The sequence below is a fragment of the Lepidochelys kempii genome, chromosome 7 (genome assembly GCF_965140265.1).
Source record: "Lepidochelys kempii isolate rLepKem1 chromosome 7, rLepKem1.hap2, whole genome shotgun sequence".
Taxonomy (NCBI): domain Eukaryota; kingdom Metazoa; phylum Chordata; order Testudines; family Cheloniidae; genus Lepidochelys; species Lepidochelys kempii.
The window spans coordinates 116,076,432-116,089,016 of NC_133262.1; positions in this window are offsets into that span (position 1 = coordinate 116,076,432).

Sequence of the window (12,585 nt, forward strand, 5' to 3'; positions counted from 1 at the left end):
ACTTATTCTATGTTAAAAGAAAGTTGAGATTCTCACATAATTGCCCTCATATAAAGCTGGGGCTTTCAGGGAAACATCAAATATGGTGATTCTCCTGCTACAATTTGCCAGAATGGCAACACCGAATTGGGAAGTTCAGAAGTTGACTGCAACAATATGTTTGAGATTTTTTGTAGGAGGTTGTGTCTGAAATGCTGAAGAATTTATATTGTTTGAACCTTCTGCTTTTGTTTTGCTTTGTTGTTTGTTTGGTCTGTGAGATGAATTAGCACTGTTTGACCATGACACCAGAACTGCGGCGGTTGTGTTTTTGCTAGACAGCTAATATTGCCGTGCTGCCAAAAAGCTGTCATCTCGTTGGATTTCTGACATTATTCAGGCTGCAAACCTTAAACACCCACTCTCAGATTTGCAAATGCAATGGCCACTTTTTTCAGCTACCCCACTGCAATCCCATTGTCCCTCTCTCATTCTTTGTGCACAAAGAGCTTTCAGTAGAAGAAGCAATTTTTGCCATGTGTGGGATAGATGTTTGACTTCAAGCTGCATGTTAAATTTGGCTTTTCTTTAATACTGTAATGGATTTTCCCTGTCATGAGAGTGGTATAGGATTGGAAGAGAAGACTCAAGTGTGTTAATAGAGTGCATTAGGGAAGCTTGCACAGTTCCTGCTTGCATGATGCATAGCTCATCACTCTACCTGTCCTGTAGTCCTAGGAGCTCTCCGTTACAAAGTTTGAACAAAGGAGAATCTGATGAGCTATAAGCAAGGCCTTAGTCTCAAAGTGCACTGGGACAGATTTTAAAGCTGTCTTTTGTAGTAGAAATGGACTGACACAAATGCTCCTCCCTTTTAATTGTACAGCTACCTTTTGTTGACCCATGCTGTTGTTTTAAGACAATCATGACAGATTCTATAGATAAGCTCCTGGCCTGATTCACTCGAGGTTCGGTTCTGTCAGAAGACAGTGCAGACTTTAGCACTAGGCTCCTGGGGAAGGAAAGACCCGTTATTGCAGTGGCACAAGAAACGTCAGCTTTCCCTCCTTGGGCCATCTCACAGCAGCCCAGTGCAGACCCAGAGCGAATAGTGCTGGCCAGGGAAGGAGGGTGCTTAGGATGACTGGAGGTTGTGTTGATTGTGTGCCTTCCCTACAAAGCTGCTGCCAACAGGGCAGCTATGGGAGCGGTCCTCTTTCCATGGCTGCCTGAGGTGCAACAGCCCAGGGTGGAGTCAAAAGAATCCAAATGCAGCGGCAAATCTAGATCTATTTAGTCCACGGTGAGCATTTAGGGCCCAGACCAGCTTCCAGTCATATCAGTAGAAAGACTCCCATTGATGTCAATGAGAGTTGGATCAGGCCCCTAAATCTTTGCTCTGATGGCTACTAAAGTGGCCATCTGCAAGTTTTAATGCTAATGGGTGGCATGGCCCGTCACTCCGTAGGTAGAGTGCTGTGTGTTATGCAGCGTTCAATGCAAATGGTTTTCTAGGCTTAAGAACCCTTTGGGAAGGTGCTTGGGGACTCTTGGCTTGTCTGCCCCAGGCAACAGAGAATGTAGCTGTGGAAGGGAAGTCTAGGAGAGACGGGATAGCGATGAATTCCCCGGTGAAGTCTGTCCCAGCCAACAGGCTCTGCCGAAACAATTGGCGCCATTGAAAATGGCCCCTCTCGGCTGACTGAAAAGAAATCTGTCAGGAGCAAGGAGATATGGGATGAGAGCGAGACTGGTTGCGATGGCAATGTGAAAAAATGTCTTGACAGAAAAACACCACGGAAAGCATGAAGCTTGTGGTGTTTATGCTGGAACCTGTTAATGGCTGCCACCAACCCCAGACCCAGTTAAAGCTGATGGGTGTGCCTCCATTTCCCCCCATCCCATTCCCCCCGGCCAGGGACTCTAACGCCCTCCTAAACTCCTCCTCCCCCCCATGCCAGAGGCTCTGTGTGCGGCCTCTTCTTCTTCTCCCTTCCCACCCACCGATTGGAAGGAACAGATGGATGGCTGGTATACATGCTCACGCTCTCTCTCTTCCACCCCCCCCCCAGCTCTTACCATGGAGTAGGCTTTGAGGACACAGCATGCTAAGAGAGAGGAAGGCATAAAACCACTTTCACTTTTCTTTCCTCTCCCCACTGCTGGCTGGGTGTTATACAGCTTTCCAGAGAGAGAACAAGGAGCACGTTTTTAAGTGCCAACGGCTTTTCACCCAAATCAATAGGGCTCTCCCTATGAAAGCCGAGAACATGCCCTGATGTTTTGGTATTGATTGGATGTGGTGTTTAAAAGTTAATGTCACATTCAGATAACCAGATGGACAGAGAAATGCCACCAAGCTGAGTGCAGCACCTTACTTTGGCTCTGGCTTTTGGCTACAGCTTTTTCTGTAGTCCCCCAGAAACCACAGGAAACAGAAGTGATGACTTAAAGATGTTCCTCAAAATGAATGATTCTGCAAGAATTGCAAGAAACTGACCAGTTGCAGAATATTTGTTTCAGAGCGGATGGATTTAATAATACAATTTATAAATAGGTCATTTCCTAGGTACTACCATAATGTAAATTAACAATAATTCTTTAGCTCATAGCATATTTTCACCTACGTGGTTGCCATTTTGCATCAAGGTTATTGTATTTGCTTTTGCTGTGAGGATATCAAACTTACTGCAGTGCAATGGAATGCAATATTTATTACCTTAATGACAATACATTTATTGTTAAGGATTTTGTAACGTCAAAATTGGAATCACTTAATATAGTGAAGTAGCTTTCCACAGGAAAAACTACTAAGGCCATATATACTGTGAGTTCCATACTGCAATAAAGTTTACATTAGTGTCCCTATTTTAATCAAAGACTGCAGAATAGCTAGTTTGATGGGAGAATCATTTATATCTTTTTGTATTTTGCATGAGCAAAAAAGTGAATTTCATTAACTTAGTGATGATCTAGATATCTCATGAGCACCTCAATTCTTTTCACAGGCATGGCATATTCGGTTTCAAATAACCCCCTTTTGTAGAACATATTAAAGCAATTGAACATTTTTCCTCCAAAAACCTGAGGCTATATTTTTAAATGTCCAGTGAAAGGTTCCCAAATTTAATAAAGACATTGCTGCCAAGTGCGTGAACGAGATTTCAGACGCAATCTCCGCTGAGCATTGTGGAAGAACCAGCTGCTACAAGTAAGGGGGTGGTGTGTTCATCGATAGCACTCTTTCCTCTGTCTCAGCCTTGAATTCAAACACCTCCATGATGCTTGCATGGGGTGATGGGGTGGGGCGGTGGATCTGCACTGCTTGGAGGTACCATATTTTTGCAGAGACATAAAAGCAAGGTCCTGATCCTATAACGCCATCATTGGAGGATTTGAGAAAGTACAGTGTTGCCTCCTGCTGCCCTTACAACAAGGATTAGAAGTGCACCCCCCATCCCCCAGAGGCCACGTGAAGAGGCTGTCTTCCTGCTATTTCAGCAGCGTCAGAAGCAAGAAGTACTAGAAACTTCAATAGAAAGCTTAGTCTCCCAAGCCTTCCAACCTAGCTCTGTTGACCAATCACGTTGGGTAGTTCAGGTGACATCTGGATGGGTATCCAAACTCTTCAATCCTTATGTGCATTAAAACCTAAACCCTGAATTCTATGAATTTCAGAAATCACTAATTACTTATATTATGGAAATGCCTAATTTTAAGACCTGAGAGCGCGGCCCCTCATGCTAGGCACTGTATATATACTCAGTACAAGAGAGAAACCTCTCTGCAAACAGTTTACAATCTAAATATGCAAAACAGACAAGCAAAGGGTGGAAGAAAAGTATTTAAAGTGACTAGCCCAGTCACACAGGAAGTCTGTGGAATAGCTAGGAATCAAACTTAGAGCTTCTAAATCCCAGTTTAGTGCCTTAACCACACAACCACTTTGCCTCTCTAAAAAACATGGGGCATTTATCCTAAGTAAATATAGTGCTCGTCTATGCACAGTACACACCGAAAAAAACCTATTTGCAGGACTGAGATATGCCCCACAATAGCTAATCATTTGAAATGCAGGCAAATTGTCATGTAAGAGATAATTCTTTACAGTGAAAGAGCCCTACAGGGCCCTCCTGCCTTGTTGCCTAGGATATTTCACAGGCTACCAGGCAGTCTGCTTATTACCTGAGAATATGTGGAACAGCTAAACAACAAGAGGAAAATAGGAACCCAGCAGTCCCTGATGTGGGCTGCAATGTTGGCTGTATCTTGTCCACCACAGGTTTGGGAATGTGCTCACTGAAAGAAAAATAACAGCTTTTGCATCCTTCTGAAATTAAACAACAGCTGCTATATGTTAATTGCCAAGTCTGGGGGGCAATAAACAAACATACAGACATTTGCTGATGTTGACCCCTGTGTGGAAACACAATTTCCTCTTTCACCTACAGTGAAGCTATTCATTGATGAGAAACAAAGAAAGAAACATTTCTATTTTGCTGGAAAGATTTCGGAGGGTTTTTTCCTCTCATGAATGTCTCTGGCTGTCTATTATGCATGTTAAACCATAGCTGGTGGGGGCGGTGAAGGGTTGAACCATACTAGCGGGAGATCTTTGAGGCATTCGGTTAAATCTTGGCCCCATTGGAGTTTTGCTATTGACTTCAGAATTTTGTCCTTTGTGCTTGAGGCAGGTAGTTTCTAGGGAAGTACCCAAATCCTTGGGTCTACTTTTCAAAGCAGCCAGTATCAGCTACAGTCAAGTGTTAGGTAAATCAAGGCCTTCTTGCCCCATCCCCCTTTATTTTGTATCCTTTCCCCTCACCTTTCACTTGCCTGTTACTTTATTTTAAGCTATTCCAGGCAAGGACCATACATTCCTCTATTTCTTACAGTAGAATTGGCTTTCACAGAGAACTTTGAATTATCTAAAGAATGGTCCCACCTAATCACAGTCAGCCCAGTGCTTAAAAAGGGCAGCTGAATGGTGGGTATAAATTAACTCAATTTAGTTTCAGTAGCTATAGAGCAATGAGGGAAGTGCATGGAGAGCAAGAGCCGTTTGTTTCAAAAGGCATTGGATGGGCAGCCCTTGGGTCTGAAGTCATCTGTCCATCTTGGGAGCCATTGCTCCATGCTGAAAGCCTCATTGGAACCAAGCTTCCCAGCACAGAGTGGGCTCTTCAGAATCTGCCTGCTAGCAAGAGCTGCATTTGTTCAGGTGCAGCAGAGTTGAGGGAGTGTGATATGAGCTATCAACATCCCTTCCCTCCCACAATGGCCAGGGTGCCTCTGTACTGCCCTACTGTTTCCCCCCTTGTTTAGGGCCCTTTTAGGAACTCACTGATTTCAAAGGTAGTTCAAACCAATGCCCTCTTGGGGGCCAATTTATTGAGACTTCTGGTGCATACTGGGCTCCGAGCAGTTCAGTGTCTGTCTCCAGATTATCCCAAATAACACAAACAAACTCTCACAGTCTCCATCCAAGTTGGCTTTTACAGGTTTTTCATTGCTTCGTTAGGGCTCTATCTGCCTGGAAAGCTTTCTCCCACTCGCTCCTGCTTTTTCAGCTTCTCCCCTGCTCACTCAAGGCCCTGCAGGAACCTTCTTACTTCCCACTGCATTTACAGACCAAGCTGCAGTCTCCTAGACATCTCCCCTTCACTACACCTTCTTGCTTTCTTTTTTTTTTATCCTGCAATCACCTGCTTCAACCTAGGTATGGCTCATCTTGTAATCAGGGCTGGTTTAGCCCCCAAACTCTGCAGCCCCTAGGGCAAGGCCTCCTGTTACAGGGAGGATGAAGAAAATAGATCTTTGAATGATATAATATTTCTTCTTTTGGTCCTGTATGGAAATGACATTCTTCTATGCAGCATGCTCTGATCAAATAGGCTGCTGGTGCATGAGTGCTCTGGGACCTTTTTTTAAAAAAAAAGACATTTGGATGTATGCATGTATGATTTCCACTGATTCTGCCTTGGCTAATGATTAGACTGGAGATAAATGCTAAAGTAATCAGCAAAACATAATTACAACATTTCCTCAGTTCATTTGACTTTGCAACCTGAATGGATTTGGCACCGAAACATCGTCTAATTCAAAAAGCAATGTTGGAGGAAGTGAACTGTTTTTTGCAAATTAAAAAAATGAGTTATTTCCATCATCAGTTATTTAATATTATGCTCATTAATTGACTTAGACTTTATATTCTGCTAGTTGCCAGAGAAGCTTTGAAATAATCATCATCATCATAATAAAACCTGTAGGTATCTGTCTATACTCAATAACTTCTTGATAGGAAATGCATTTAGATGTAAACTACTGTGTAATTAATTAGCTTTTAAATGTCGAATGAAGGTTTTCAGGAAAAAAAGCAAATTCAGTATTGAGATCTTGCTAGGGCCATGTCCTCATGTTTACACTGAATAGCCTGGGAAATTTTAGTCCCGGTCGTAGAGATGATCACACTTATTTTATAGACTCACAGAACTGTAGGAGTGGAAGGGACCTTGAGAGGTCACCAAGTCCAGCCCTCTGTGCTGAGGCAGGGCCGAGTAAACCTAGACCATCAGGTGTTCGTCCAATCTGTTCTTAATCCCCCCCCCCCCCAGTGCTCGGGATTCCACAACCTCCTTTGGAAGCCTATTCCAGAGCTTCACTACCCTTAGAGTTACAAAGTTTTCCCTAATAGCTAACCTCAATCTCCACTGCTGTAGATTAAGCCCAGTATTTCTTGTTCTTCCTTCCGTGGACACACAGAACAATTGCTTGCCATCCTTCTAACCATTTGAAGACTCTTCTCAGGTCCCCCTCTCAGTCGTCTTTTCTCAAGACTCAACATGCCCATTTTTTTTTAACCTTTCCTCATAGGTCAGGTTTTCTTAGCCTTTTATTTTGGTTGCTCCCCTCTGGACTCTCTCCAGTTTGTCCACATCTCTCTTAAAGGGTGGTGCCCAAAACTGGACACAGAACTCAAGCTCAGGCCTCGCCAGGGCTGAGTAGAGCGGGACAGTTACCTCCCATGTCTTACACACCACACTCCTGTTGGTGCACCCCAGGATGACATTAGCCTTTTCCACAAGAGCATCACATTGTTAAAATAAAAAGTGCCATAATTTTCCAATCCTCCACACATGGTACCACCAGGATTTGAACTCAGGACATCTGCAAGCATAGAGGAGAGCCATACCACTACATCATTTCTTTTCCTTCTGTAAAAAATATTTTTGGGAAAGTAAATGTAATCTAAAACAGTGACTGGAATGGATGGCATGGGAGGTGCAACCTATGCATACAAACAGACATTGTAGATGTGTATTTCAGCCAGTGGTGTAATACTTCTTTCAATCCACCTCACTTCCCTAATTGATTAGGGATGGCTACCTTGACAAAGTTGCCTCATTAGTGTAAACCTTGTGACCTGGACTGCATGAGCCAATCATTCCAGTTTTCCTTTGTTAGCATCTTGCATAAGTTCTAATACACGCTTTTCATTCTCTAGTCAGCTGTAAAATACAAGTGGTTACCATGGCAATATGAGGTGGATGTGGTTATGCCGCCACATAGAGAAACATGTCAGTCAATTCATACGACTTTGGAAGATAAGGAAAATAAAGGAGGCCATCACCATTAATAGACCTACAATTAGACCTCTAATAGACATAACAATTACAGTACAGTAGTGCTGAGGCCCACACATTGGTCCCTGGAATTGACATGAGGTTTTAAGAGCCCTTATGGTTCCATTGGGACATGTACTGTTTATTGGTCAATGCATGTCTCTCTTTGAAAACATTCCTCTCCCGTCTCATTAATACAGGAATAAGTGTCTAGAAGATTTTGTGATAGCTGGCATGTACTTCTAATTACCCCCAAAGAGTCTTGGGTTTCATTCATTAGCTTGACAGTGTAACTCACATGAGGGAAACCTGCTGTTCTTAATAACTCTGTCAGCTATTAATCAAAGCCTTATTAGTTTTGACCATATCAGCCTGGTAAATCAGTAATAAATACAATATGTTAGCACACATGAAAATGCCCTCCTTGCCTCCTCAGAGTGTTTCTAATGTACTGTTCTGTTTTCTAGCAGCTTAAAAGTACCTAGAAGTGGCCTTAAACTTTTAAGATTTCCAATGGTCCCTGCCATCGCTTACCTTCATCCTTATATACCATTATTGTTTCCATCATCGTCCATGTTTTTTCCATAATTTCTGATAAGAAAGCAGCACAAACTGATGTATTTTGGAGTCTTCTTTGAGGAGGCAGCCTGTCTCCTTTACTGTTGAATGACGGGCTCTGTTAGAACACGTCCAGAGGGTGTGCACCTCTGCTAGACTTCTTAACTACTCAGTGACCTGCCTCTGAGAGAACTTCCTCCTTCTTGCTTCCGATACTGACGTCTTTAGTCATTCTTTAATCAACTCGAATGCCCATTGACTTCAGCAGTGGGAAACAGAGCTTAAAAAGTCTACCACCGCTGGGAGATAAGTTTAATCAAAAGAACCCGTTCATTGGTTGTATTTTACATTTTAAAACTAGTGCCTTTCATCACACAGGATGGCAAATCACTTTCAAAGCTATGGCCATTAGGCACCTAAAATGTCATGGCCTTCAAACCTGGGTCTACAGGAGCAGCCGCACTTCAACTGACCACTCTGCAGCTTGCTGACAACTGCTGATCCATGAAGCCCAGCCCCAGTTTGAGGCTCTGCCCCAGATGTCTCACTGGCAGAGTCCTAGAGCACTGATTGTCCCACTGGCCTTACTTAAATCAGGAACAGGAAGCTGTCTGAACAACTGGGATCCACCTTATTCTGGACTACGTACCTTGTGCCTCCTGCTCCTCGACTTGACTTCCTGTCCCCCTGGTCTAGGTTGGCTCCAGGCCTCTGACTTGTGGTTCTGATCTCCAGTTTGCTTCCTGCTTCTGACCTCCCAGTATCCTGAGCCAGCTGACTCCTGACTGTGGACTCTGGCTCTGATCAGTAGGTGTGGCTGCCCACAACCTGGCCCTGACACCTAATTACACAGGTACCTAAATAAATGGTGCCTGGTTTTCATAGGCGCTGAATATGTGCAATTTCCATTGACTTCAAAGGGAGCTGTGGGTACAAATTCCTTTCCAAAGAGGCTGCTTTTGGACCCCAGTTCAGCAAGGTGCGTAGGCACATACCTAACTCTAAGCATATGAGTAATAAGCACATACACTTTAAGTTAGGCATATGATGAAGTATCTGACCTGGGGCCTTAGTTTGGTGCCTTCATATGGATTTAGGTACCTACTATTCAAAATTTTGGCCTAGAAACACAATAAGCACTTCCCTACCACTTCTGGGGTGGAACACAGCAGCTGTTTAACAAAACACAGTACTGCACAACAATTTAAGTTGTTGAAACTGGCCAGTGTTCTTTCAGCAGCCTTCAACCTCTCATTCTTTTGGAAATGGTAGAGGAAGACCATCTCAGAAGGAAGTGAGAAGGGAATGTTGCTTGTTTCTTAGCAAAAATATCTTAGTTTATGGGAGATCCCCTTTTACAGCTTCTTACTCAAAGAAAGCTTTTCCTTAATGGACAGCACGTCAGAAGCCCAATGCCCTCCTTTCTCAAACATACAAGAAATAATAAGTCATTGCATTAAATAAATGACACTTTAAGTCAATGGTATTCTGCATAGACAGAAGGGTCTATAATTGTGGATCCGGTTGCAAGATAATGGCCTAACAGTGCACAGCTTAGGACAAAAATGGAAGAATATAGTATTCACCTGAAACTGCAGAAGTAATGTTAGGTAATCAATAATTACCAGAGATGGCATTTCACCAAGACATAAGAGTTAACTCAACTATGCTTTCAAAAAACACCCAAACACTATGGGTAATGTACACAATGAGTCAGAATCCTTTTAATCTAAAAGATGGAAGAGCAATTCAATTAAGAACCTGACTTTGGGAATTTTCACTGCTTTTTAAGAGGAAGGTTCTCTGAAGTACTTTGTGGGGTAAGTAAAATCAACACTTTCATTGTGACTCAGCTGGAGAATGCAGCTGAGGGATATACTTTGGGAGATGACATTAAAATACTGCACTGTGTCCTGAAATCCTTCCTTGTCTCATACATAAATGTAACTCAGAAATAAAAAAAATCCCATTAATTTAATGGGAAATTTTGCCAGAGTAAAAACTGAGGGAGTCCTTCAGGGTTTATCCAGTGGACAGACAGACATGCATGCACACAGCAAATCTGTCAGTCAGGCCAAGCTCTACTTATTCCCCTTATCCTGGGGCTGGCCACAGCCCACTTCCACCCCTAGCACAACTTAGAGCAGTCTCTAGGTTGCTCTAACTTTCACCTGGCTGAAACACTCCTACAAGAAAATTGTCAGAGCACAGCAGCCCCTACGACAATAACCACATCCTTGGCATGTCCCCAACTGGCTGCATAAGCGAGGCTGGAACAGGGTCCAGGAACAGCCCACAGACTGCAAGTATCAAGGCTAGTTTTTAGCACATGGAGTGCAAAAATACAGCTATCAGTTTAGGTCAATTAACAACAACATGCCCCATCCCTTGAGAACATGTAAAAGCTGTTATAAATTTCAATCAGACTAAATAATAGAAAAACCCTACTTATGAGCTTTTGAGCATGATGTCTTTTCAATAGCGAATTCAGCCTCTGTTTAAATGCAAATTTTGACTCATCACCTGGGATCATCATGAGCTCCAGAAAAACACTAGAGACACTGAATCTATCCAATTCATTAAAGTGTATCCTCTTTTAGTACCATTCCCCCAGGAGTGGTGCATACCTGAGTTCACTCAGTGAAGAATTATTTGTCAGGAGTATGTGATTTTTAGCTACAGAAAGAAGAATGAAAGTTTCAAGAGTCAAAAGCCAGCTTGAACCTTCTTACAATCTGAATATTTTCTACGTGTCCCAAATTAAACTCTTTATTAACTTTTAGCAAAAATTATTCAGGATGGTGGTTTTTTTATTTTTAATTGGGAAAAGAAACCTGATTCTGTGACATTTTGTTGCTGCTAAAGTTAGATTTGGAAGCAAAAATATGAAATCTGATGTCACATTTGAAACCCTAGCTCTGGAAATTAAAGCTGGCCAGAAAATGACTTGTTTTGTGAATTGTTTTTCTACTTAAAATCTAGAGAAAAATGAAAAAAAAAAACCTCATCAAAAAATTTTGGGAAACTTTTTACTTTTGTCAAAAATAATACAACTCCTCCAATCCCCAACCCCTTGGCAATCAAAAAAGAGAAAACATTTAGGTTTTCAGCAGAACAGTTCTGTTTTCAGTTTTCTGATGAAAAATTGAATGTTTGGGGACATTTTTAGCAAAAATGTTTAATTTAGTTGAAACCCCCATATTCCATCAGAAAAAGTATGAATGGAAAAATTTCAACCTGCACTACAAGGCTGGATATACCTTAACAACACTCAATATTGGTCTGCATTGTTGGGATCCAAAGACACTTATGTTTGCAATTGGACAAATTTTGCATAGGGTCAAATTATGACCTTTGCTGCATGCCCATGCAAGGGAGTATGAGGGCATAAGGCGCATCCTTGCTTCTCTGAACTCATTACTTATAACTCAGGTAAGAGTACGAGAAGAAATGCAGTCTCCATGTAACAATGTAAGAATGGCCATACAGGGTCACACCAATGATCCATCTAGGCCAGTATCCTGTCTTCCGGCAGTGGCCAATGCTAGGTGCTTCAGGGAGAATGAACAGAACAGGCCATCATCGAGTGATCTATCCCTTGTCATCCACTCCCAGTTTCTGGCAGTCTGAGCTAGGGACACCCAAAGCATGGGGTTGCATTCCTGACCATTTTAGCTAATAACTAGCGGTGGACCTATTATCCAGGAACTTATCTAATATTTTTTTGAACGCTGTATAGTTTTGGCCTTCACAACATCCCCTGACAACAAGTTCCACAGGTTGACTGGGCATTGTGTGAAGTGGTACTTGCTTTTGTTTGTTTTAAACCTGCTACCTATTAATTTCATTGGGTGTCCTCTGGCTTTTGTGGTATGTGAGGGGGTAAATAACACTTTCACTTTCTCCACACTATTCATAATTTTATAGCACTCTGTCATATCTCCTTTAATCATCTCTTTTCCAAGTTGAAAAGTCCCAGTCTTTTTAATCTCTCCTCATATGGAAGCTGTTCCAGACCCTTAATCATTTTTGTTGCCCTTTTCTGAACCTTTTCCAATTCTAATATATCATTTTTGAGATGGGGCACCCAGAACTTCACACAGTATTTAGGGTGTGGGCGTACCATGGATTTATATAGATGCAATATGATATTGTCTGTCTTATTATCTATCTCTTTCCTAATAGTTCCTAACATTCTGTTCACTTTTTTGACTGTTGCTGCACATGGAGTGGATGTTTTTAGAGAACTATCCACAGTGACCCCAAGATCTCTTTCTTGAGTGATATCAGCTAATTTAGATCCCATCATTTTGTAGGTATAGTTGGGATGATGTTTTCCAATGTGCATTACTTTGCATTTGTCAACATTAAATTTCATTTGCCATTTCGTTGCCCAGTCTCCTAGTTTTGTGAGATCCCTTTGTAA